Here is a 27,506-nt window from a genome sequence, read left to right on the forward strand (position 1 = left end):
GGGGGAGGGGGAAGGGGCACAAACACCCGGTTGGGGGAGGGGGAAGGGGCACAAACACCTGAGGTGGGGGGGAAGGGGCACAAACACCTGAGGGGAAGGGGCACAAACACCTGAGGTGCGGGGTTGGGGGAAGGGGCACAAACACCTGAGGGGGGGTAGGGGGAAGGGGCACAAACACCTGAGGTGGGGGGGAAGGGGCACAAACACCCGAGGGGGGAGGGGGAAGGGGCACAAACACCTGAGGTGGGGGGAAGGGGCACAAACACCCGAGGGGGGGGGTAGGGGGAAGGGGCACAAATACCTGAGGTGGGGGGGGAAGGGGCACAAACACCCGAGGGGAAGGGGCACAAACACCCGAGTGGGGGGAAAGGGGCACAAACACCCGAGGGGGGGAGGGGGAAGGGCACAAACACCCGAGGTGGGGGGAGTGGGAAGGGCACAAACACCCGCGGTGGGGGGCGAGAGGGACGGGGGTGGCGAGAGAGGGACGGGGGATGGATGAGCCGGGACTCGCGCGCCGGAGTTCGGGGGTGGGGGGGGGGGGTCGAGTGAATGAGAAATCGCAGCGAGCAACAGGATAGTGATGGGAGAAAGGAAAAGAGAGGGAACTAAAAGAGGCTGGAAACGATGGGAGGAAACACGAGGCTTCAGTGAAGAAGGAGCATAGGAAAGATGGGGCAAGGAAAATGTAGATGGAGAAAGAAGAACAGCATGAACAGGTAAACCAATGAGATAAGACTGAGAAGAGAAACAAAAGTGAATTGGAGAAGAGGAAAAGTGAACACAATATTAAACAAGGAGTTAGACAGCTGCCAGAGATCAAAACAAACTCCTGGCATTTTATTCATAAGATACCTTGATGAAAGGCTCAAGCCGGACGGAAACTTTGGTTCTGTATCTATCTTTGCGACATAAAGTAAACTGTCCTGCTCAGTTTCTCCAGCATTGTGTTTTTGATTCAGGTGTCTGCAGACTTACCGATAACAAAAATTCACTCTGCTTAAATTCATTACTTTCTCATCAAATCTAGCCACACGAACAAATTACAACAATTTTTATGTACAAGTTAAAGGGTCACAATTTTATTGGAGAATCCACTGAACAGGGTTGCCTGATTAATCTCTGGAGAAATAGCTGGATCACTGGCATTCCATGAACCAAGAACCAGGAGATGACTTGTCCCAATCCCATGGAGATGGAGGAAACTCTACTGACAGGATCTGCCTATTTTAATTCCACGAATTAAGAAGTGGGGGAGATTGAGCAGGGTATGTATGCTTATATTGCATACCAGGGCAAGGAGATAGAATTAAGGAAGACTGACTGTTTTAATTACATTTATAATGTGTACAAATGTTTTAATTCCACAAGCATGAAAAGGAAAAATAAGAAACCATGGTGTCACGGGGGGAGGTGGGGGGGGGTGGGTGGGGTGGGGGGAAGGATATGTGGACCACATCCGATAACACCATCAGAGTGTGTGACACCAAAATGATTGTCTAAAACATCTTTGTGCAGTTACATTTTCATGAGCCCAGCTTACATGTATCAATATACCTACAAGGTTAAAACGTGATGCTATTTTACTTTTTGAACCTCCTAATGTGCTCTGGTCAGAGCTGTTGTTATTACCCAGTTACAATGACGCTTCAAATCACGTCTCGTCTACACGTGCTATCAGCACATGCTGTTGTTTTTGTTGCTTCTGGTATTTTTATCGTCGCTGCTTCAGTCACATTTTCTGGTAGTTCAGCCATAATATTGTCATTAGTATTGTAAATGCATTTAGGCTCTGCATATGATATTGTCATTTAAAGGTGTAATTTTAATTTTCCTAGTTTATCTCATTGCTTTTGCCATTACATTCAGCGATATATGGGAATTAGGATTTACAAGTAACATAAGTATAAAAAGCATTACTAAGGATTCTGTATAGTCTGGTACGGGAGGAGGTCCATGGTGGGGGTGGGGGTGGTGGGGAGGTGACACCATGAGTTACTGCACTGGGTGATACCAACCCTAGTGTCACCACTGGCTAGATGCAGAATTTTTTTACATTGCTCAGACCTCTCTCTTCAGGTGTGGTGACAAGAGGACATTAAGATCAGCAAGAGTTGAATTCTCTTGTGCAATCAGGAAAGCAAAGTGGGAGAATGCACACAGGATCCATAGACACCTGTGTGACACTGGCAAGGTGAGGCACCTGTGGTAGGGTATTCAAACCATAACTGACTATAAGTCAACCCTGTGGCTCAATGACAATGATGTCTCCCTTCCTGACAGGTTGAATACTTTCTATGCTCTGAGTGATGAAAAAAAATAATGCAACACCAAGGAAAGCCCTGCATCCTACTGTATAACAGGCACTCTGCAGACCCACAGCAGTGATGAGGAGCATCCTATCCAGGGTTGGCCCACGCAAAGCAGCAGGATCAGACCACGTACTTGGTTGGGTGCTGAAGATCTGTGTGGCCCAGCTGAGAGATCCTAACAGATATCTTTTAACAACTCCCTGCAGTATCCACAGGATTCAAGGCAACCACTGGTCATCCTGGTGCCCAAGACAGTGACAGTAACTGGACTGGACCATATCTTGGAAGATCTTCCCTGGAGTCAGAACCATTGAGGGAACCATGAAGAAGCCACACCAACAACTACATCCTAAGAAAGCTGAGGAGATTTGGCATGTTGCTGAACTTCTGCCGGTGCACTGTGGAACATATACTGACCGGTTGCATCACAGCCTGGTTTTGGTCATTTTAATGCCCAGGAATTCAGGTGAGGGGGCTGAGTACATGTAGAGCTCGTCGAAAGAATCAAAGACTTGTTGATCCAAACCAAGGCTTTTATTAGCAAAAGACAGGAGCTCTTCACAGGTGGCCAACCAGTCTGGAATGATCCGACCTGGCTAGGGACACAACCCTTTAAGGCCCAGACAGTAGGCGTGGCTAAGCTCTCAGCCAATCGCTGTAAGCACAGTCTACATACTGTAACTATATACATTGGTGATAGATCTGTACTATCACAGTACTGTACAAAAAAGTGTTGAAGAAACTCAGCGGGTCTTACCCAGGAATGCAGAAGGTAGCACAGGGAAAGCTAAACATTTATGGTTGTGGGCCACATACAGAAAAATATAAGGAGTCATGGGCCAAACAATATTAAGCCCAGCAGTTTTCTACTGTTACGAGACCAGAGGACTCCAAAACCCAGCAGCAATAGAAATTCACCAAGACAAATGGTTACTTAAACAAAAGTTGTATTTAATTATCTTTAAACATGAAAATAGAACCAAACTTATCTCTATTGACTTATTTAACCTAACTTAACCTCTTCTAAATTCTAAACACACGTGTATGTAATGTGTGTGTAAGTTCAGAAAAGTTCTTTGGTTCACAGTCCAATCTCACTTCTCACTCCTCCAAGTTCACTGGTTGCAGGCAATTCTTATACTGTGCACAGAATTTAACATTGATGAAGTTCACCAGACTTTGGTGCTTGAAAGGTAAATGGTCACCACTCAGGAAGGTTCTTGTTTGTTTTCAGAGGAAGATTTGTTGTTCCTTTTTAATCAGCCACTTGAGTGTTTTGCTGACAAAACTTGCCCCTTCATGGTTCTCCAGATGATAACCTCTTTCTTTCAGGCCATCACGGAGTTCCTTTTTGTTTCCCTTAGTCCAAATGAAACATTAGACAACCAGTCCTCTCCTCTTGCATGAACCATCAGGGCTTTGACCAGGCCGTCTTTCAAATGGGCTATTCTACAAGCTTACGAGCTTGTCCTGTTCCAGACCCAGCTGCTTCTTGTTGGCTGTAACACTGTGGAACTGATCTCTGTCTCTCTCTGAGAAAGCCTGTTTGACTCTTTCTGCTTGCAAAACCACATGACCCTCTTAGAACAGCAAGCTCTCTTCCAGACAGCAGCGGCTCCAACATGCTCTTTCATCTGTTGCCTTTGTAAACAACAATCCATTAGTGAAGTCTCTTGAGCACTCCTCAAGGTTCTTGCAAAAGCTCGGAGGCCCCGATATGTCTAGCATAGGGCAGAGCTCCAGTATTTTAAATAAGATCTGTTTTAAAGTGTTTGTATGTAACCTACTCTAACAAACCTTTCCCAATTTATCTCCCAAAAACATATCTATATACTCTGTATATCTGTCACACTGTTACACTGAAAGAAAAATGGTGTTTTTTAAGACCAGAAAACCCCAGTGTCATCAAAAATTCTTGTTCTATCAAAAAAACTATATGACACTACTGAACAGTTTAACTGTTGACATTATAGTAGTTTAATGATGTGCTCATATATGACAATAGGAACTTCTGTATTTGCTGCTCTTAAATTCAGAATCAGAATCAATTTATTGTCATGAACAAGTCACGAAATTCAATGTTTTGTGGCAGCTTCATAGTGTAAACCTTCTAACAACAATATAAAAAATAAAAATAACAGTGGAGGAAAAGTAAGGCAGTGTCTTTGGTTCATTGATTATTCAGGATTCTCTGCCATAAGTGCTCGTCTTCAGGCTCCTGTACCTTTTTCCTGATGGTAGCAGAGTGAAGAGGGCATGGCTTTGGAGGTGGGGGTCTTTGAGGATAGAGGCTGGTATTTTAAGACACCACCTAATATAGATGTCCTTAATGGAGTGGAGTCTGGTACCTGTGATGTTGAAGGCCGAGTTACAACCCTCTGGAGTTTTCCTTTGTGCTGAGATTTGGCGCCTCCGAACCAGACTGTGATACAACCAGCCAATATGTTCTCCACAGTACAACTGTAGAAGATTTTGAGAGTCTTCGGTGACATACAATACAAATGAATACAATAAAACTTTAGTAGTTGTTCAATACGGCAGTGCAGAAGTGCAATATACATACAGTGCAATTTATTGTAGAATCAGGGTTCTAACAGGCCACTTAAAAATGAGCAACAGGCTAGCGGGCTGTAGTTTGGTCACCCCTGAGGGAGCAATTCTGTATAGCCATCACAGGGTGATGTCACCTATCTGAGGCACTGTCCCAAGAAGGTAGCCGGCATCAAAAAGGATCACCATCGCCCTTGTCACAACCTCTTCTCACTGCTATCTTTTGGTGGAAAGTACAGAAGCCTGAAGGCCAGCACCTCTAAATTCAAGAACAATGTCTGTCAGGCTATTGGACTTGCCCTTACAATGCAAATCATAAACTATGGCACCACATAAAGGACTGCATATTGTAACACCATTTTCATTTTTCTTGCTCAATTATTTTTTTTTATATTTATTTTCTCTTTTTAATATATACTTTTTAAACAAAATACCCATTCAGCTGCAGTACATAAGAATTTTGGTGCATATGTACTTTACATGTGACAATAAACATTATTTCTTATCTCTCTTTTATTGAATACATTATTTACAGAGATGTTGTGAAATTGAAACTTATTTTCTTAAATATCAGACAGCATTTGATATAAAATGTAACCAGTCCATATAGCAAGTTCTATACCTGCCAGTTCTACAGTAATGACCAAAATAACCAACCGTAGCCATCTTTGCAAGCCTTCAGTACAAGCATTGCTTATTGCAATGTGAAGCCTTTCTGAACCACCACATGTCCCATTATCTTATTCTGGATTTCAAATGATTACATTTAAATTGTTGTACAAGTGAAAGCAAATGTATTTGTCAGTGTAAAACTTCGTCAGCGAACAGTTTGACTTTCATGAGTCACATTTTCTAATACTTTTAGTATTAGACAAGATATTAGATATTTAGATAAGACAGAGAGTGTGAATATCACATGTGGAGCTGCAGCCTGGTACATCTTCAGAAGGCATGAGGGGAGAAGATTGAGGATAGAGTTGTTTTCCCAATTGTGATTATTTCTCTTTCTGTTCCTTACAGATGCAATCTTTACGGCTGAATCGTATCAATCCACTGCAACTTGTGGATAGTCTGCTTGGGCATTCAGAACCAGGTTAGATTAATTTTATAACTTAGTCTTGCAGATTAACAAAGTGAACAATCTGAATTTGGTCTGATTTTATCTGCCAACATTTATTACAAACCCACTGACTCACAGTTACCTGAACTGCACCTCTTCCCCCCCTTTCTCAGTACCATCCCTTTCTCCCAATTCCCTTGTTACTCTACATCCATTCCCAGGGTTAAGCCTTCCACTTCAGGACATCTGAGCGTCCTCCTTCTTCAAGAAACATGACTTCTGTTCCACTGTCATTGATAAAGCCCTTGCCAGCATTAGTCTCGAAAAACAACTTTAAACGTTAACTGTCCATTTCTCTCCATGGATGCTGCAGAGTTGCTCCAGTTTCTGTTTGCTCATGGTTCCAGCATCTGTAGTTCTTGTGTTACTAGGACTGATCTTACTCCATACCTTTGGTAGTGGAGGCTGGAACCATAGGGGCATTTAAGAGACTCTTAAACAGACACGTAAATGAAAGAAAAATATGAGGTAGGGAGGGTGTAGGTTTTTTTTGGTAAGTATATATGGGTTGGCACAACATCATGGGCCAAAGGGCCTGTTCTGTGTTGTGAACAGACCACTTGCTAACATTAATCATCTGTTTCTTAATTTGTCTTTGCTCCTTTCTGAGAATGTGAAGTTAGAGGAATAAAAAGGGAAACAGATTAGGAAGATTTTTCAGGGTAGGAGACTTTAGTTGGGACATCCGTTTAGAATGGGACACCCTTAGTGTCAGACATTTTGTGGGACAGGATTTGTTAAGTGCATCCAAGGGGTTTCTTGAAGCAGCAAGTAGATAGTCCAACCAGTGAAGGGGCCTTACTAGACCATGCACTGGAAAACAAGTCTGGCCAGATAATCAGAGTTTCTGTGGGAGAGCATTTTGGGAATAGTCATCACTGTTCTTTAAGTTTCAGAATAGTTGTAAATGAGAATAAGACTGGACCTGGTGGAAAAGTTCTACACTGGGGGAGGACAAATTATAACATTAATAGAGTAGGGGGAGCTAATTGAGAGCAGCGGTTACTGGCCAAGTCTACAACAGCTAGATAGGAGCTGTTTATGTCTAAATAGAGCCCAGGACTGTCATGTTCCAGTTCGAAGGAAGAACAAAAATGGCAAGTTAAGAGAACCTTGGCTGAAAAGAGATGCCATGTATTGAAGGCAGACCTGTAAATTCTGACCAGTAGTCTGAAAATGATGTCCTTGGTGTCTTGGAATTCTAGGCCTGAGTGGAAAGCAAAGGAGATGGCATCTGCCGTGGATCTGTTTGGCTGGTAGGCAAATTGAAGTGGTAGCTGATAAGCTCGAGTCAATGAGAGCCATGACCAGCATTTCAAAGCACTTCATCATGGTGGATGTTAAAGCCACTGGTCGGTGGTCATTTCATCTGGCAAGTGTGAGGTGTTGCACTTTTGTTAGTTAAATTGCGAGGAGATCTGATGGAAGTTTATAAAATTATAGGAGCATTGATGGGTATTGATCAGGATCTTTTTACCCCCAGGGTAAAAAATAATGTCAAACACTAGAGGACATGTGTTTACTGTGGAGGTGTAGTTAAAGGAGATGTAGGGGGCATGTTTCTTACACAGAGAGAGGTAGGTGCCTGGAATGGGCAGCTGGGAGTAGTGGTAGAAGCACTAGATGGATACATCAATATACAGGGGATAGAGGGATATGTATTATGTGCACACAGCAAAGTTTTAGTTTAATTTGGGTATCATCTTCGGCATAGATGCATGGGCTGAAGGGCCTGTTCCTGAGTTGTCCTGTTCCATGGTCTACAACCTTTTCACCGAAATGCTGACATTTCAGGTACTCTCTAATGAAAAATTCTGAATTTTCATATATTGACAAATATTTTCTGGAAGTGTTCTTTTCAGTTTTACTGGGAAATTAGTCTCAAAGTTAGTCATGCCCTCATCAGACAGTCAAATTGACCATGCAGTAAGGAGTTCAAATGAGAAGAATTCGCACAATCCTTGATTAGGATATGTGATAAACCACTGTTATGCTCTGATTGGCTGCTGCCGGCTGGACACGCCTCTCAAGACCGATCCTACCCATAGCCCCTTGCATGGTCCCCCATTCCACTCTTGATCAGTCACTGAGGTTGATGGCTGTTCCAGTCTATAGTTAATGAAAGCCTGATAGTTTCACAACTCCAATCTTTTGTGATTATTGATGATGCATCAGGATATTTATTACCTCTGTTACAGAATTAACTAGAAAGACATTACCTGCTTATGCAATGGATCTGATTAAGCAGAGCTTGGTTAATGTTTGCTTCGCGACCCACTACAGAGAGATTTTTCCACTCTGATAAGCACTGAATAAAAGTTGTTCAGTGTTGTAACTGTGCCTCCTTTCTACCTTTATCATGTGCTGGAGGGATAATGTTGTTTCTCCACCAGCTCCTCATTGTAGATAACTCTTCCCAGCTTCTAATATTGTTCAATCTCAAAACACGTCATCTTCCAAGGAAAGTAAGCCTTGATATTCCGAATTGTATCTCATTCGTCCAAATAAATCAAACTTCGTAATTGCAGCTTTAAATAGCTTTAATTTTTTGTTGATAAAAGCAAATAAATATTTTTATAGCTTCACACTTCATAACGATGAGTAAAACAAAGTATATTGTAAATGATAACAATACTCAACTTCAAACAAATATAAATGAATTAAAATGATAAAGGATTAATAATGAATAATAAGGATAAATTCAAAGAAAAGTTTCCCAAGTGAACTTACTCTCCTTCCATGGTTCTTCCAATAATGAGAATGTGCTCATTGGCCGCTCAGATGTTATAATATATGACATCATAGTATCTATGGTAACTCTACAGAAACAATTAATCCTTAAAGGGAAAGTCATAAAACAACCAAAAAGCATAAACACAAGGTTTTAACCTCTATCCCTCAACTCTTTCTGCTTGTAAACATATGGCTTAGTAGTTACAAAATAACAATTTGGGAATAAAATTGAGGGAAAAGTGTTGAATAAATATTGGTGAAGTTTTCAGCCAGTCTGAATAGCAAATTGTAAATGTATAGAACTACTTAACAAAATGAAAAGCTAAAATAAAACAGTATTAAATGCATTATTATTAATCAAAATTATTTGACATTAGACCAATGATCTGATTATGAGAGTATTATAATTGTGACTTAAAGAGCCTTAAACCCTGGATAAGGAACAATTTTATTGCCATTTTCTTTGATACAGCACGATAGAAGGTCCTTCCAGCCCCATGAAACTCGCGTCACCCAATTATACCTAATTAACCTACCAACTCTACATTTTTGGAGGGTGGCAGGAAACCAGAGAACCAAGGGCAATCTCACACAGGTCAAGGGGAGAATGTACAAACTTACAGACAGTGCTGGATTCGATCTCAGATCACTGACACTGTGGACTAATCTCTACGCTAACTGTGCCACCTTTGATTGTTATCATCTGGATGGACACTGGTTGAAGAGATTGACTAAATTTCCTCCCACCGATATAGTTACCAGTCACCACCTGGAGAGTCAAATCAATGAACTACTTCCCAGACAGCAGGGTTACCTACTTGAATGTCAGTTCACTTCACCTTATTCAAGAACAATAATATTGAACTGCCTTTAATATCCATCTTTCTTCTTGTCATTTGTGAGTTAGGTGGTAGGAATCTTGTCTTCTGAGTCAGAGGTTTTGGAATCAAGTCAAATTTCAGATACTTGCACGTAAACAAACAAGCCTATGAGAGGCAATATAGAGCTGGGAGAGGACTGCATGCGTGGAACTGTTATTTTTTAGATAAGTTGTTCATGCAAGGTCTCGTCTGAAAGGCATAAAATATTTCATAGCACTATCTTGAGAAAGTGAAGAGATATTATCCACAGTGCCTCGGACTTCAATAGAAACAGATTGCTGTTCATGGAAGATCTATTAGAGACCAGCAGGCCAAAACAGAGAGTATAAAATAACCATTGACAATTAATACTAGCAAGAAACAGCCTTCAAACTACTTCCAAATGTAACTTACAAGCTGCAATCAGTTTTGAAATGCCAAGGACAGCTGGCTAAACAAACAGTGCTCATGGAAGCATGCTGCCGCTTCACTGTGGAGGTCACCTAATTGATATGCAGTACTTTGGAAACTTAGAACACCATGCGACATTCCCATATGCTCTGGCCAAATGCTCTGACAACAGAACTATGTTAATTGGTCTATATCAAAGACCCGACCACAACTACACAGGAAAAAGTGTGGCATCCTTTTGTATGGAAAAGCAAGATGTGAAGCTCCAAACGTTGGAATCTGGCACTAGACACAGATAAAGGAATCCTGTGTTTCCGACTGTGGAAAGGGAGCAAAGGAGATCCTAGACTACTGATTTTGCCACTTTGCGCATCAAATGGGGTCACAATCATACTCCTGAATATGTCACACAACTAGTTGTTTTGTGGCAACATTACAGGTGCAGATATTGCTATAAATTATTGTGGTAAACCACTGTTATGCTATGATTGGCTGCTGCCAGCTGGACACTCCTCCTGGGACTGTTCCTACCCATAGCCCTTTGCATTGTCCCCATTCCGCTCTGCCTCGATCAGTCAATGAGGTTGACAGTTGTTCCAGTCTATAGCTAATAAAAGCCTGTCAGTTTCACAAATTCAGTCTGTTGTGATTATTAATGGTGCATCAATTGTATAACAAAATGAATCAGTGCAAAAAGAGAACGTGAGGTAGTGCCTGCGGCTCATTGTCCATTCTGAAATCCAATGACGATGGGGAAGAAGCTGCCTTCAACCTCCTGTACCTCCTTCCTCATGGTAGCAGTGTGAAGAGAGCGTGGCCTGATTTGTGAGGCTACTTGAGTATAGAGACTGTTTTCTTAAGTGACCCCCTCTTTTGAATATTTTATTAATGATTTTCCAAACAATCTCAATTATCAACATTATCAGTGTTAATAGTATCAGCAGGACTACAATTTACAATTATCAATTCTATACAGTTTTCTGCAGAGTTCAAGCTCTTTTCATCCTCCTCCCAACATCCCCCCCCCCCCCCGACCTTAACTAACCACAGTTACACACAGCATTCAAGGCACTCTCAACAAAGGTACAAGACATATGTCAGAGTTTTATGGATTTGTCATGACACAGAGGCTAGTGCTCAGGCTGTTTTCTTCTCTTGGTTGGGGTGGAGTGGAACCCCCGCCCCTGCCCCCCCCCACCAATTGAGGGATAGACGGAGAAGGTGGGGCAGCAAGGCGCAATGGTCCACACTATAATTGTGCTCCTATGGAATTTAAGTATGGTTGCAAGACACTGCCTCTTAAAGTTGTCCTGATGCTCATGAAGTCGTTGGCTGAGCTCACAACTCTCTGGTTTTTTCCTGTCCTGTGCATTGGCACCTCCATAGCATACGGTGATGCAACCAGTCAGAATGCTCTCCATGGTACACCTGTAGAAATCTGTTATATCCTGAAAGAATTGAGATGTTGGTGCTCCCAGAGAGCTGTCTTTCACAATACTGTGTAAGAGTATTTTGAATTTCTGGGTTTTTCCCTCAGAAGCTATAAGAATGATGATTTAAACCTGATGATGTCAATCACTTATGCACTGAAATTCTGACTCGCTGCAGCCAAACAAAAGTCCTTTAGTAATGTCTGAGCAGTCTATGATTAGTGAACCAAGTGGAGGTTCAAGAGTCTGATAGCCGTTGGGAAGAAATTGTTCTTGAACCTAGAGGTGCTGGTTTTCAGGCTTCTGTAATTTCTGTGCAAACGTAGCAGTGAGAAGTTGTTCTGATTAGGGGAGTGGAGCCACCTTATCTTAGCAAAGTCATGTCAGGGCATGCTTTTAGTGTAGAATCTGTGGAGCTGTTTAGTTACACCCTTTCAAAACATTGACGGACACTATATCTTGATATTATTTGAAATGCTATTATCCTAATGTCTAAAATGTATAAAAATTGAATTTAATTATAAAAGAGTGGCAGAGTTAACATAGCTATTACAACACCAGCAACCCGGGTTCGAATCTGGCACTGTCTGTAAGGAGTTTGTATGTTCTCTCCGTATCTGCGTTGGCTTCCTATGGTGCTCTGGTTTTCTCCTACTTTTCAAAGCATATGGGGGTTGTGGATTAATTGGGGCATTTAAGCGGCACGAGCTCGTGGTCCAGAAGGGCCTGTTACCTTGTTGTTTAAATTTAAATTTATTTTGTGTGTGTTGGGAGCTTCTTTCATCCAGCCTCTCCTGTATGGGGTCTCTATTCTGCTTGTGCTACATGTAAATTGGTCTTAGTGTTTGTATGACGTTAGTGACCGTACTTCAAAGATACCTCAATGCCTATTACATTCTTTGGTATGGTTTGAAAGGAACATCAAGGTCAACACAAATTATTTCCCTGTTCTCATAGATAAGTAAAATGATGCTTTTTCTCATGCATGTTAAGTTACTGGTTTAACATGCAATACCTGTAAATGTATCTTACTGCATTTGAAGCCTAAAACATTTCTACAGAAGGAAAAAAAAAATAACATGAGGATCAGGCTCCACAAACATCTTGTCCTTACTGAGGATGATCGGAAGGTGATCCAGCCATCTTCATCCAGGATTGCAGAGTAAACAAATCATCTGATTTGATGTTTCAACATAGATGGCAGCGTTAATTTGATATCGGAACCACCAAAAACTACAAAGGCTTTGAGAACAGATCATGTCTCAGGTGTCATAATGAAGGTTTGTGCTCCAGAAGTGAATGTACCACAAGCCACACTGCCCCAGTACAGCACTGACATTAACCGACAAAGTGGAACATTTCTAGTAACATCACAGAGAAACAGCAGGACAAATCCAGTCTAGATTACCACCCATCAATCTACTCTTAAACTACAAGGCACAGAGGTTGTTGTGGACATACCCATCTGATGGCACCTTCTTACCATTATGTTTATTTTTGAATTTGCTAGGCCCATTACAATTTTAGTCCAAGAAAGAACAAATGAACTATAAAAGTGCGGAGAAAATGCAAGAACCTTGTACCTGTTAGACAAGTTTCAGAGCTGAGCTGATCTTTTAAAGTCCCATAGCTATCTCTCTCCCTTATAGTCACATCACCTATTTCTTGGTTTATCGCCTGAGCCATTTTAACTCTCACCAATGTGTTTTTTCTCCCCTTTGCTATACCTAATCTTTACCCAGATGGATTCAACATTTTGCTTCTTAGATCTTGTATCATCTCCCAATATCGTCCTCATCTCATCCTAAATTAAGAGCGCCACCCTATCTCCTTAGCTTCCTGCATACCCTTCCAAATTACCCGACTCCCTTTAAAATTTAATTTCAAACTGTCTCCTCCTTGCATCCACATTTCTGTAATGGTTGCTGAATCATACCCTTTTGTGTCACAAGTTCATTGACCTTGTTCCAAGTACAAAGGGTATTCAGATAAAATGCCCTTATGCTGATTGTCCTTCTGTCATCCTTGTTTCTTTTGCACTTGACTTTACTCTCCTTCTACCTTTCTATGTTTTAACTTTTGCTTTGGTCTTTGCATTGCTTCCCCCTGTCTTTCTTCCTTTCCCTTGTCATTATTAGTTCAGATCCTCCCTAAAAGCGCCAGCAGGCAATCCCCCTATAGGATGTGAATCCACTAGCAGTTCCCACCTTGTGCAGGAGGGACGTAAGACCGGTCTGAGCTTACCTGCCCTGACTAAAAGCTTTGAGAGGAATAGGCTTGACTAGCCTTGAAAGTATTAAAGAAGAAGAACCTTACTTTCACCATCAGGAGTTTTACCGAGAGAATCCTGGCCGGCTGCATCACAATGTGATACGGTGGCTGCAGATAAATGGATATGAGGTCAATTCACAGCACTAAAGGAGTGGCAGAGAAGATCACTGGAGCCTCCCTGCCCCCCCCCCCCCCCCACATTATTGATGTGATCTACCAGAATCATCTCTTCTACCCTGCACACAGCATCTTTCAGCTGCTCCCGTTGGGAAGGAATATCAGAGCCAGATCCTCCTGGCTGAGGAACAGCAGTGAGAATGCGGCATGACCCAAGGTACTGCTCACACTAACCATCCTACACTCTCACATTCATGAAACAACATCTATTTATTTATTTATATGAACACTTGTCCTACTTGCATATTGTTTGTCTGTAGGTGAGTCATGTCTGGTTGTGTGCCTGCATGTTTTGCACTGAGGACCAGAGAGAACATTGCTTTGTTGGGTTGCATTTGTGCAATCAGACAACAATAAATTTGCCTTGAAAATATTTCTTTCATTTCCTTAACTGCACCAAAGTCCACACTCTGTACACTGCACTCTGATGCCAGTGTGCTAAAAACATGCTCTATTTTAGCTGTGACTATAAATTTTTATTCTTTGGTTATAACATGGAAAATCTGCAATTAAACATAATTGATTTCTCCCTCTTGATGGAATTCTGATGGAAGATCACCATATTGGAAGGTTAGCTCTGACTCTCTCTTTCTTCAGACCATTCCTGACCTGCTGAGTACTTCTAGCACACTCAGTACTAGCTGTGGATACCTTTACTCATCTTTGTTGTTTGAACTGTTGATCGATTGTCACTGCTAGTTCATCTTCTCCTCTTGATGTTTGCTTTGTTGCTTGTTTTTCCAGTCTAAAGCAGTTTGCTAATATATCTGATCTACAGTTCATTGGTGTTGCACATTAATCCTTCACGCTTGTGAACGTAAACTTTTCTAAGTGTTAATCTGTCGTACCTTTACAAAGGCATAAAATGAGAATTACCTTTTTGTCACATTCCTGAGGATATTGAGGAGGGCAAGGTTACTGCCCCCATCTTGATAACATTTTAAAGGAGCACGACTGAGAGTGTCCTGTCTCCCTCTTCATCGTGAGGAATGGTATGTGCAAACTGGAAGTCTGTACAGGGGATGAGCAAAACTGGCGAGAAGATCCCTGGTGTCTCCCTTTCCTTTATTGATGAAATTCACTGGGAGCGTTGCTTGAAGGGGGCTCAAAGAATTATAGAGGATCCTTTCCATCTAGCCCACAGTAGCTTTAACCTACCATCAGGAAGGAGGTACAAGAGCATCAAAATCAGGACTGCCAGGCTGGAATATAGCTTCTTTCCGCAGGCTGTGAAGTGGATAAACAGTATCTTGTAACTGAGTAAGTCATTCCAAAATATTTACATATATTTATTTCAAAGTCTATCTTTATGTTATCGTGTACTGTATTGTGTGTATACGTGTGTGCACTGTATTGTGTGTATATATGTGTGTGCACTGTTTCCGGACAAACTCTGTTTCGTCTGATGGTACATGTATAGTCAGATGATACTAAACTTGAACTTGAGAATGGTGGTAGCGTTCCAGCACTTCATATTGCTCACTGAATGTAGTGATGTACTTTTGCCTGCAGAGTGCGCTCTCAGGTTGTTTGCCAACTGCATCTGGCTGAATGGGAGGTCATTGCTAGCCAATGCAGTGGCACTGCCAGAAGGTACCTGTCATTGTGCAGGTGTATTGAATCTACTTGCTGTTTAACCCCTGACAGCACAGGGCTGATTTCAGACATGCAGCACAGACGGTTCTATTTACTTGGGGGAAGCAGTAGTTGTAATTTGAAATTCTCCCAAATTCAGTCAAAGTCACTAAGTTCCTAATTGCAAGACTTTGACACTCAGAAAGATCAGCAGAAATGTGAAAAAAATGTTTTGGATTCTAGCTTCATAATATGATTATTGCAGCAGAAACAGACATTTTTCTGCATTATTTTGCAATCACTGCTTTAATTAAATGGTTTAGATGAATAGTTGCCCGATTATTTCAGAAACAATTATTCTCCCTCATCATAGCATCCAGGCACTCTACTAAAATTTAATCTGGCATTTAACTTTCATCTCAGAGTGATTAATCAGACTTTGTGTAAAGAATTTCGTATTGCTAATCGTAAATTTGACATCAGTACTTCACCTTCCCTCACTTTGTCATGAACTTGGTTTCTAGATTTAACTTTTTCTACATGAGCCTGGGTCTCTGAAAAATTCCCTCACAGACACTTCATTTTAAACTACGAGTAAGTCTTTTCCCACATCGAGAAACAAAGGTGCGTCTTAGAACTCATTATTTTCACAGCCTTGGGATCTGCAATATGCTCACAGGACTAATTGTTGCCTGGGAAAAGCACCCTAGTTTCAGCGTTATGTCTAAAAGAAGTTTTTTTTTAAAGAACGCCTTTCGGTCTATTTTATGGATTTTGAGCTGCAGATCACGAAAATCACTTTAAACTTTTTCTAACACGTACCATTTTTTAGATATGACCTACGTTTGTGATTTCTGCCATATGTTAATTTTCCTTCAAGCATGCAAAACCCTAAAGTGCAACATGTCATTGAAAATTCATTTTCTGCATTCTCACTTGGACTTCTTCCCCGCCGATCTTGGTTCAGCCAATGACAAACATAGAATGCCACAGCACAGAAAACAGGCCATCCGGTCCTTCAAGACTGTGCTGACCTTTATTCCACTAATTCCAATGACCTGCTCCCATTCCATTACCCTCCAGACCTCCCCCATCCATGTATCTATCCAATTTATTCTTAAAACATAAGATCCAGCCCACATTCACCATGCCAGATGGCAGCTCATTCCACACTCCCACCATCTCTGAGTGAAGAATTCCCCCTAATGTTCCCCCTAAACCTTTTCCCTTTCAGCTTAAAACTATGATCTCTTATATTTATCTCCCCCAATCTAAGCGGAAAAAGCCAACTCGCATCCACTCTGTCTATACCTCTTGTAAACTTCTATCAAATCTTCCCTCATTCTTCTTTGCTCCAAGGAAAAAAGTCCTAACCTGTTTAATCTTTCCCTATAACTCAACTCCTGAAGACCTGGCAACATCCTAGTAAATCTTCTCTGCACTCTTTCAATCTTATTGATGTCCTTCCTGTAGTTAGATGACCAGAACTGCACACAATGCTCCAAATTTGGCCTCACCAACATCTTAAACAACTTCAACATAACTTCCCAACTCCTATACTCAGTACTTTAATTTATAAAAACTAAGAGTTGATGTGCTAGGCTTTTTAAGCTTAGATTGGGGGAGATAAATATGAGAGGTCGTAGTTTTAAGCTGGAAAGGGAAAGGTTTGGAGGAACATTAGGGGAAAATTCTTCACTCAGAGATGCTGGGAGTGTGAAATGAGCTGCCATCTGATATGGTGAATGTGGGCTCGATCTTGAGTTTTAAGAATAAATTGGATAGATACATGGATGGGAGAGGTCTGGAGGGTTATGGAATGGGAGCAGGACAATGGGGCTAGCGGAGTGGTGTTTGACACAGACTTGAAGGGCTGAATGGCCTGTTTACTGTGCTGTAGCGTTCTATGGTTCTAAGATACCAAAAGCTCTCGTTACAACCCTGTCCACCTTGTCAAAGGCCTTACTAAAGGTGAAAGGTTTCACCAGGACATTGCAACCATAGAAAAGTGGTATCAGGGCAACTGGAATCTATCAATGCTGCCCGACTGTTGTTTGACACTGACATGAGAGGTATCAGATGAGTCTAAATGAAAATCAGCAACAAAACATTTTTTAGGTCAGTTGAACTAACGCAATGTGTCAACATCATTATGCGATTAAACCTGCTAAATTCAATAAAAGTTAATTTAATGATTCTCCAACTTCCCACGTGATACAGCAAATATGAAATTATCTTTGTATTCAGCTTGAAGCTGTCTGTCATAATCCCTAAATTTCTCTCATGAAGCAAACCTTTTGAGAAAGAAACTGTTGTCCAGTGTTAACAATGTGGTATGGTGAATATTTCCCATGCTGAAGCACAAGGTCTTTAACACACCACAGGTAGACAGTGATTAGACAAGTGTTCATCAGAGTACATGGTGTATCCTTTAACTCCGTTATCTGCACTTGTGGTTATTAAAATCACTGCCCTCATTGTTAAAGTTCCAAACAGGAGCAGGGGATGTCGACGGGCTTGATCAGTTCTGATTCTGTAAATGTATTTCATTTGTTCTCATTTCCATTCCCTTTCAGATTTTTAGATGCACTGTGAACAGATAGGACGTTCTGTGAACAAGATTGAGACTCCCCGAGGGTCAAGGGTGCTTCTGATCAAATCCACGGCATTCTGAAGTGGGAGGGAGAGTAGCCAGATGTCATGGTCGATATTGGTACCAATGACATAGTGTTATGTGCCCAGAACCCAGAGGCAATAGAAATTCATTAAGACAAAGGGTGACTTAAACAAAAGTTGCTTTTAATTATCTTTAAACATGAAAACAGGATCAAACTTTAACTTATTACTATTAACTTAACTCCCTTCTAATTTTAAACGCACATGTATGTGATACGTGTGTAAATTTAGAAAAGTTCATTGATTCACAGTCCAATCTCACTTCTCACTCCCCTAAGTTCACAGGTTGCAGGCAATTCTTACACTGTGTGCAGAATTTAACATATATGAAGTTCACCAGGCTTTGGTGCTTGAAAGGTAAATGGTTACTGCTCAGGAAGGTTCTTGTCAGTTTTCAGAGAGAGATTTGTTGCTAGTTGGACACCCATAACTGATTCCTTTCAATCAGCCACTCCAGTGTCTTGCTGAAGGAACAGTTTTGGGGGGGGGGGGGGGGAGGCGAGGCAGGGGTTCAGATTTGTGAATCATTGGGATCTCTTTGGGGAAGGTCTGACCTGTACAAAAAGGACAGGCTACACCTGAACTGGAGGGGGACCAGTATGGAGGTTTACTTGAGCTGCTGTTGCAGGAGGGGTGGGTGGTTTAAACTAGTTTGGCAAGGTAATGGGAACCAGAATGTGAGTGCAGAGAATCGGGCAAATGGTAGAAGGAATGATCTAATGTGGTGAGGAAACACAGAACGGGGAGGAAATGTATTTATTTCAATGCAAGTGGTACGGGTATACCCTGCTTTACGAATACTCAAATTACAAAAATTCGCTTTTATGTAAGGTATTTCGTTTTTACAAAAAAGCAGTTGGCAGATCCTCGGCGGTCTGACCAGGACACTTGTGTGGAGGTGAGTCAGGTTGCGGCCAGTGGGGAAGTCACAGGGTGGCCAGTGGGATGGTCACAGGATGGCTGGTAGGACGGTCACAGGGTGGCTGGTAGGACGGTCACAGGGTGGCTAGTAGGACGGTCACAGGGTGGCTGGTGGGGTAGTCACAGGGTGGCTGGTGGGGCAGTCACAGGGCAGCCAGCAGGGTGGCTGGTGGGGCAGTCATAGGGTGGCCAGCAGGGCGGTCACAGGTTGGTCAGTGGAAAGTTCACTGGGCGCCCGGTGGGTAGTCACAGCTTGGGTGTCGGGGCGGTCATAGGTGGCTGTCAGGGCGGTCACAAGGCAGTCGGTGGGGCAGTCACATGGCAGCCTGTGGGGCGGTCACAGGGCAGCTGGTGGGGCAGCCACAGGGCGGCCGGTGGGGCAGTCACAGGGCAGCCGGTGGGGCGGTCACGAGGCGGCTGGTGGGGTGGTCACAAGGTGACTGGCAGAGCAGTCACAGGGTGGTTGGTGTGGCAGACTCCCATTAGAGACTCATTCAGAAAGTCATGAGGCATGGGATCTACAGTACCTTGGGTGTGGATTAAAATTTAACTTTCCTGTAGAAATCAGAAAGTAATTGTAGATAGAAACCATTCTGCCTGAAGATCAGTGATTTGTTCTGGGACCCCTGCTCTTTGTGATTTTTATAAATGACTAAGATGAAGAAACAGAAGGATGGGCCATTAAGTATGCAAATGATACAAGGTTTGCAAGAGTTGTGGATAGAGCTGAAAGTTGTCTTTGGTTACTAAAGGATATAGACAGAATTCAGAGTTGGGTGGAAAAGAGGCAGATGAAGTTCGATCTGCATAAGTGTGAGGTGAATCCTGAAGGCTGAGTATGTTAATGGTCAGTTACTTAACACCTATGGCCAACATCCATACATCTCTGAAGGCTGCACGTAGGTTGATAGGATAGTTAAGAAGGTCTATGGGATGCTAGACTTCATTAGTCAGGGGATTGAGTTCAAGAATTGAGAGGTCATGTTGCAACTCTACAAATCTCTTGTGAGAGCACACTTAGAGTATGGTGTTTGTAATGATAGAGTGCTCGTGATAATCCTAATCACTAGAGGGAGTCAGAGACGAGTTGTTGCAGCTTAGAGTAGATTCAAAATGGATGTCTCCACGAAGTCGTGAGTGAGTACTGTAGCTAATAAAGTATAGTTGTTGTAATGTAACTGTTTTTAAAGTGAGACTGGGAGGATTTTTACTTCCTGCCTGTCTTCTTTACTTCCTGTATATAACTTGGAGGTCATGTGGTGTGTTGCAGTTACAGTTGTTATAAAAGAACCCAAGTTTTTTTATTACAATAAAATAAACATCACATGGTGCCAGGAGTGGGGTAAACACCAGGAGTGGGGTAAACACCAGGAGTGGAAGAAAAACCATAAGTGTGCAGAGTGAGAATCAGTCGATAGCAGCAGAAAACATGGAGAGTATAAAGGCTTCTGACTCTATAAGTTGGACTGAAAATGTCAACCACGAGTGGAGGTTGTTCAAATAACAATTTATGCTGTACCTGCAAGCCATTGGACACGATAGCAAACCTGATACATAGAAGATTACACTACTACTTAGCATGGTGGGACCTCAAGTACTAGAGGTTTTCAACACATTTGATTTTGCCAACACAGCTGACCAGGGCAAGTTCAACAAAGTTATCGAGATGTTTGATGAACACTATTCACCAAAGAAAAATGAAAGGTTTGAGAGGTTGATATTTCACGCACGCACGGAGCTCCTGGCAGAAAGCTTTAATATTTTTTTAACGGACTTGAAGTTAAGAGCAAGAACGTGTAATTTTGGATCGCTGCAAGATTCAATGATCCATGATCAAATTGTGTTTGGGATTATTGATATGTAAGTGAAAGAGGTTGCTGCGAGAGACAGAGTTTATCTTAGCTGGAACTGTGAAGCTATGCCACGGCAGTGAAATAGCTCTGCAATGCGTGAGAAAGTTCAGTGATAGTGTAAAAGCCAGTGAAAATGAAGGCATCGTCGTAGCCAGTTTGGACACACACATAAGCAAAAACCGAGATATAGGAAACAACAAAAAGGTGGAGAGACATTCAGTTGTAAACGATGTGGTACTCAACATGTACCAAAACAATGCCCAGCCTGTGGAAAAGTCTGTAATAAGTGCAAATGGCAGAATTAATACACAAAGCAATGTTTTTCCAAAGGGGAAACAAAACAGAAGTGAAAGCGTGCACACTATACGTACTATAGAAGAACCTGCTCTCAGTGATGCACTCTTTGTTGGCATGGTAGTGCAGAAAGATTCTAAACCAACAGACATTGAATAGCCAAACATGAACAGAGTCGAGCAGGATAAGTAGACTGTGCATTGCATGCAAATGAAACAAATATTCCTTTCCAGCTGGACAAAGGGGCAAAGGTCAGTTTGATCTGTGAACATAGGAACATACGAAGTAGGAACAGGAGTAGGCCAAAAATGGCCCATCAAGCCTGCTCCGCCATTCAATACAATCATGGCTGATCTAATTTATGACCTAACTCCACCTACCTGCCTTCTCCCCATATCCCCTAATTCCTCTATCATGTAAAAATTTATCTAACCGAATTTTAAATATGTTTAATGAGGCAGCCTCAACCACTTCCCTGGTTAGAGAATTCCAAACATTCACTACTCTCTGGGAAAAACTATTTTTCCTCATCTCTGTCCTAAATCTACTCCCCCGAATCTTGAGACTGTGTCCTCTCGTTTTAGTTTCCCCAGCCAGCTCAAAAACCCATCCTACATCTATCCTATCCATACCCTTCATAATCCTATATGTTTCTATAAGATCTCCTCTCATTCTTCTGAACTCGAGCGAATACAATCCTAGACGATTTAATCTTTCATCATAAGTCAACCCCTTCATCCCAGGGATCAACCTAGTACACCTCCTCTGGACCGTCTCCAAAGCCAGTATATCCTTCCTCAAATATGGAGACCAGAACTGGACACAGTACTCCAGGTGCGGTCTCACCAGTACCTTATACAGTTGCAACATTTCCTCCCTACTCCTGAATTCAATTCCTCTAGCGATGAAGGCCAACATTCCATTTGCCTTCTTAATAACCTGCTGCACCTGCAACCTAACTTTTTGTGATTCATGCACAAGCACTCCCAAGTCCCTCTGAACAACAGCATGCTGTAGTTTTTCACCCTTTAAATAATATTCAGCTCTTTTATTTTTCTTGCCAAAGTGGATAACCTCACACTTACTAACATTGTATTCCATCTACCAGACCTTTGCCCACTCATCCAGCTTAACTATATCCCTCTGCAGACTCTCCACCACCTCATTACAATTTGCTCTTCCACTCAATTTGGTGTCATCCGCAAACTTGGCTCCACCACGTTTTGTCCCCTCCTCCAAGTCATCAATGTAAATGATGAACAGTTGTGGGCCTAACACTGACCCCTGCGGCACCCCACTTACCACTCTCTGCCAACCTGAAAAACTCCCATTTATCCCGACTCTTTGCCTCTTGTCAGACAACCAATTTTCAATCCAGGCCAATGTACTTCCCCGGACTCCACTTTCCTGTAACTTACTGATAAGTCTCTTGTGCGGCACCTTATCAAATGCTTTCTGGAAATCCAAATATACAACATCAACCTGTTCCCCTCTATCCACTGCACCCATTATATCCTCAAAGAATCCTAACAAGTTTGTCAAATAAGATCTTCCCTTTCTAAAACCATGCTGCATCTGCCTGATTGAACCCTTACGTTCAAAAAGTTTCACTATTTCATCTTTAATGACGGCTTCAAGCATTTTCCCAACTACAGACATCAGGTCATTGGAGATAAAGCCATTCATCCATGCAAATCCTGTACAGCTCAAAGCATCAACACGAAAGGTACATGCAAGCTCAAGGTGAAAGTTAAAGATACAGAGCACCACTTCAGGTTTACAGTAGTACCTGATGGTTGCAAGCTGTGAGACCTGTTTGAAACATCAAGCAATGCAGACAAAAGAACCCATGATCATAATTGACTTACCAGCAGAACCATGGCAGAAAGTTGGGGCTGACCTGCTTCACATGGATGGAAAGAATTACTGGCTGGTTATTGACTATTTATCAAACTATCCTGAGATGGCGCTGCTTCTTAACATGTCTACTGCTTGTGTGATCAAATATATGAAATTGATCTTTGCAAGACATGGAATTCCTCAAGTTGTCTACAGTGTGAATGGATCATGCTACAGCTGTAGAGAATTCCAGAACTTTGCAGAAGAGTATGATTTTCAACATGTGACTTCAAGTCCTCTGCATCCACAGTCAAACAGTAAAGCAGAGAAAGGAGTTCACATGCTTAAACAGTTGCTCAAGAAAGCACTAGACAGTGGCTCAGATCTGTACCTAGCTCTATTGAGCTACAGACCTTCACCACTGAGCTTCCGATGGGAAGTAGACTACGCATCACATTACCCTACTCTGCAGATGCAAACAAGAACAGAGACGTCGAAGATGTTGAATGGAAACAAAAAGCACCTGCAGTGGAGACAAAAAAAGCAAATTACGACAAGTCAGCAAGAAGCTTAGGCCCACTAGCACAACATGGCACAGTGAGACTCGGAAATTTTAACACTTGGGACAAATAACCTACCCTTCTGGAGGAAGTGGCCTGCACAGCCACAGAGGAAACATCACCAGTGCTAGACAGTAGTGGACCAGCAGAGCCGGCACAAGCACCAGGGTTAAGAATATCTACATGCGTTATCAAGGCACCTGACAGGCTGAATCTGTAAAAGAACTGCACACTTAAAAAGTTTGTGCTGTTGACGTTTGTGTTTAGATTTGTGTTGAACTTTAAATTGAAATGAATACTGTATTAATATGTCATGTTGTTAGATTCAACATCTCAAGGAAAGAGGATGTAATGATAAGAGTGCTAGTGATAAGCCTGACCACTAGAGGGAGTCAAAGATGAGTTGTTGCAGTACTGGACTTCTGTACAAAGTGAAGGCAAGAACGTTTAGGAGAGACATCAGGGTAAATTTTGACACTGAGAGTTGTGGGTGCCTAGAATGCATTGCTGGGGAGGTGGTGGAGGCTGAAACATTAGTGGTATTTAAGAGCCACTTAGACATAGATGTAAGAAAAATAGAGGTATGAAGGGTTTAGTATTTTTTTTGGTAGGAATGTATAGGTCAGCACAACATTGAGGGCAGAAGGGCCTGTACTGTACTGTGCTGTAATGTTTTATGTTAAACAGGAACCTCCCATATATTCAATTTTTGGTCCTTATTTGACCCCCCTATACCGCTACTTTTCACATCATAGCAAGGACATTAGGAAGAGAGAGCTGATTTCTACTGAACCAACTGGATTAAGATGGTTATGGGCAGCACATTTGGCGTAGTGGTTAGCTGAATGCCTTTACAGCCCCAGCGATTGGGACTGGGGTTCGAATCCCACGCTGTCTGTAAGGAGCTTGTATGTACTCCCCTTGTCTGCGTGGGTTTCCCCTGGGGATTCTGGTTTCATCTCACCATTTGAAATGTACCGATGGGGTGTAGGTTAATTGGCTGTAAATTGGGTGGCAGGGGCTCATGGACCAAAACGGCCTGTTACCGTGCTGTATGTCTAAATTTAAATGTAAGATATCGTGGTCATCGAAGTAAACAGTGCAAGATTGTTTTAAATGTTCAGAGACTGTTGGAATTCTACAATTTTCTTCTAATTCCTTTCCGTTACAAGTTCAGACAATCCCAGATGGATGCTAATTGCTCCAGACCGTATATGAGTACAATTTAGTTTTTTCAGCAGGAGTTATTTGAATTTCTCCAGTCAGGTTTCTGTCCTTGAGCCAGTACAGAAATTTCATTTTGTAATCCTTTGCTCTAAACTTGCAAAGCAGTGAAATACTTTTACCAAAGTTACTAATAATGAATTTTCTCAGTAATGTCTCTGTAAAGGGCCTCGATCCAAAATGTTGACTGACCATTTCTACCCATGGACACTGCCTGAGCAAGCGGCTGAATCCCTCCAGATTCTCTTTGTTCGTTCAAGATCCAAGTATCTGCAGTTTTTGTGATTCCTGTGAACAATATCTTTCTGTGACCTGGATGGCCCAGCTGCCTTTCTCCTTCACTATTGCCATCCAACAAAAGCACACGTGTCCATCAAAGGACCAGTGCTCCTCAACCAGTGGGCCATGTCCCACTGGTAGGTCACAGCATTTTCCCATGTGGGTCTTGAAAAATGTTAAATAAAATATTTGAAATTAGATTTAAAAAAATCTTTCTTATAGAGCTGCCTTTGATTTGAAAATATTAAATTAAAAAATTATAAATTTAGACATACCAGGCCATTTTGGCTCATGCCACCAATTATATCCAATTAACCTGCAATCCCCAGTATGTTTCAAACAGTAGGAGGAAACCGGAGGCCCCAGGGAAAATCCACATAGACACAGGGAGAAAGTACAAACTCCTTACAGACAGCGCTGGATTTGAACCCCGATCCTGATTGCTGGCACTGTAACAGCATTGCGCTAACTGCTATGCGAACCGAGTCACCAGTGTTGCTCAGTCATTGCCACTAGTGGGTCATGGCATGTTAAGCTAGAAGGCAGGTAGGCCTTAGACTGAAAAAGGTTGAGAACCATCCAGCTGGGGTCTCTCCTCACTTCCAGCCAGGTGTCACCCAAAGATTGTTCTTACTGTCAAAAGCATTTTGAGGAGTGACACGGACTATCAATGACTCTGAAGACTGAGTGAGGAATGATATGCTTTAATACACATTAGATTTCAACTGGCCCACCTCCGTGTGCTCAAATGAAGGGAATGGGGTCGGGAGGTCGACCTTTATGGCCAGGTCACAGGGGGAGGGGTTACAGGGGATCGAGTCATCAGTGGGCAGGCCAGCCACTTATATGCAGGACAGCACAGAACCGTATATACATATCATATTCACCCCCTCTTTAAAAAAACAAAACCCAGTCCTAGAGGTTCAGCCGGTCAGCTCTGCACAGCTCTGCCAGTGGTGTACTGGTCAACTCTGTTGTTTGTCAGGTGTCTTGAGGCCAGGTAGGGGGGTGGGGAGTAAAGCTGTCACCATAGCGGATGAGGTTTGGTTGACTCTGGGGGTGGTTGTAGTGGTTGGCTCGGCTGGGTGAGGGTGTGGGTGCCCAGGCAGAGGGGGGTTGGTGGGGGGTTGATAGCCTGCACCAAGTCCCTATAGGGGATGATGTGTGTGTATGTGGTGGCCGGGGGTAGGTGGGTGACTCCGGTCATCGGGGTTCTGGACGTATGCATATTGTGGATTTGCATGCAGGAGCTGCACCTCTTCCACCAACAGGTTGGTCTTATGGCCCCTCGCATGTTTCCTCAGCAGGACTGGTCCCAGAGATGAGAGCCAGGGCGGCAGAGTGGTTCCAGTCGCCGACCTCCTGGGGAAGGAAAACATGAGTTCATGAGGGGTCATATTTGAAGCAGTGCATAGAGAGATCAGATGGCATGGAGTGCCTCTGGCAGGACTTCCTACCAGTGAGACACAGCCAGGCCTTTTGACAAGGGCCAAGAGGATCGCCTTTCAAACGGTGGTGTTTTCTCACTCCACCTGGCCGTTTCCCCTGGGGTTATAGCTTGTGGTCCTACTAGTGGGTATGCCTCTAGTCAACTGGTACTGCCGCAGCTTGTTGCTTATGAACAAGGACCCCTGATCACTACAAATATAATCTGGGTACCCAAACAGGCAGAGGTCATGTCCGGACAGGGGGTGGCAAATGGGAATCTGGAGAACTTGTTTATGACATTAAGGAAGTAGTCATTCCTATTGGTCGAGGGCAGGGGTCCCTTGAAATCAACACTCAGCCATTCGAAGGGGTGCATGACCTTGATGAGGTGTGTCTCATTGGGCTTGAAGAACTGCAGTTTACATTCCACACAGACCTGCCAGTGTCTGGTCAGGGACCTGATGTCCTCAATGGAGTACGGGAGATTCCGGGCTTTTATGAAGTGGAACACCTCATGACCCAGAGGTGGCAGAGGTCATTGTGGAGGGAATGGAGGCAGTTGAGATATGCGCAGGCACACGTCCCACAGGATAGGGCATCTGGGGGGGTCATTGAGTTTGCCAGGCCAGTACAGAATATCGTAGTTATAGGTGGAGAGCTCGATTCTCCACCTCAGGATTTTATCATTTTTTACTTTACCCCTCAGTTTTGTGTTGAACATGTAGGCAACGGCTCTTTGGTCCGTCAGCAGGGTAAATCTTTTCCCAGCCAGGTAGTGACGCCAGTGGCGCACGGACTCAACGATCACCTGTGCCTCCTTCTCGACTGAGGAGTGCCATGTTTCGGGGCTATGGAGGGTGCGGGATGAAAATCCTGGCCTGCCCGCCTGGTTGAGTGTGAAGTCGGAGGCATTGCTCTCCACCTTTGATTTGGTTGAATGCCACCTGGGCTTCTGCCGATAAGGGGAAGCTTGTGGACCTTATTAAGGGGTAA

General features: G+C 42.8%; 1 protein-coding gene and 1 long non-coding RNA gene across 2 annotated transcripts in view; one reads left to right on the forward strand and one right to left on the reverse strand.

The window, feature by feature from the left end:
* The window catches only part of bend3 (BEN domain containing 3), a 31,581-nt gene extending 26,789 nt beyond the window's left edge, over positions 1 to 4,792 (reverse strand). Inside the window, exon 1 of the mRNA XM_069887490.1 lies at positions 4,661 to 4,792. The gene's annotated coding sequence lies outside the window, so the exon portion shown is untranslated. The remainder of the gene's footprint in view (positions 1 to 4,660) is intronic.
* On the forward strand, positions 559 to 6,040 carry LOC138737053 (uncharacterized). The gene is made up of 4 exons (XR_011340733.1): positions 559 to 1,268; positions 2,080 to 2,194; positions 2,284 to 2,778; positions 5,883 to 6,040. It is a non-coding gene; the product is annotated as an uncharacterized lncRNA (long non-coding RNA).
* The last annotated feature ends 21,466 nt before the right edge of the window (positions 6,041 to 27,506 follow it).

The sequence above is a fragment of the Narcine bancroftii genome, chromosome 6, assembly GCF_036971445.1.
Source record: "Narcine bancroftii isolate sNarBan1 chromosome 6, sNarBan1.hap1, whole genome shotgun sequence".
Classification (NCBI taxonomy): domain Eukaryota; kingdom Metazoa; phylum Chordata; class Chondrichthyes; order Torpediniformes; family Narcinidae; genus Narcine; species Narcine bancroftii.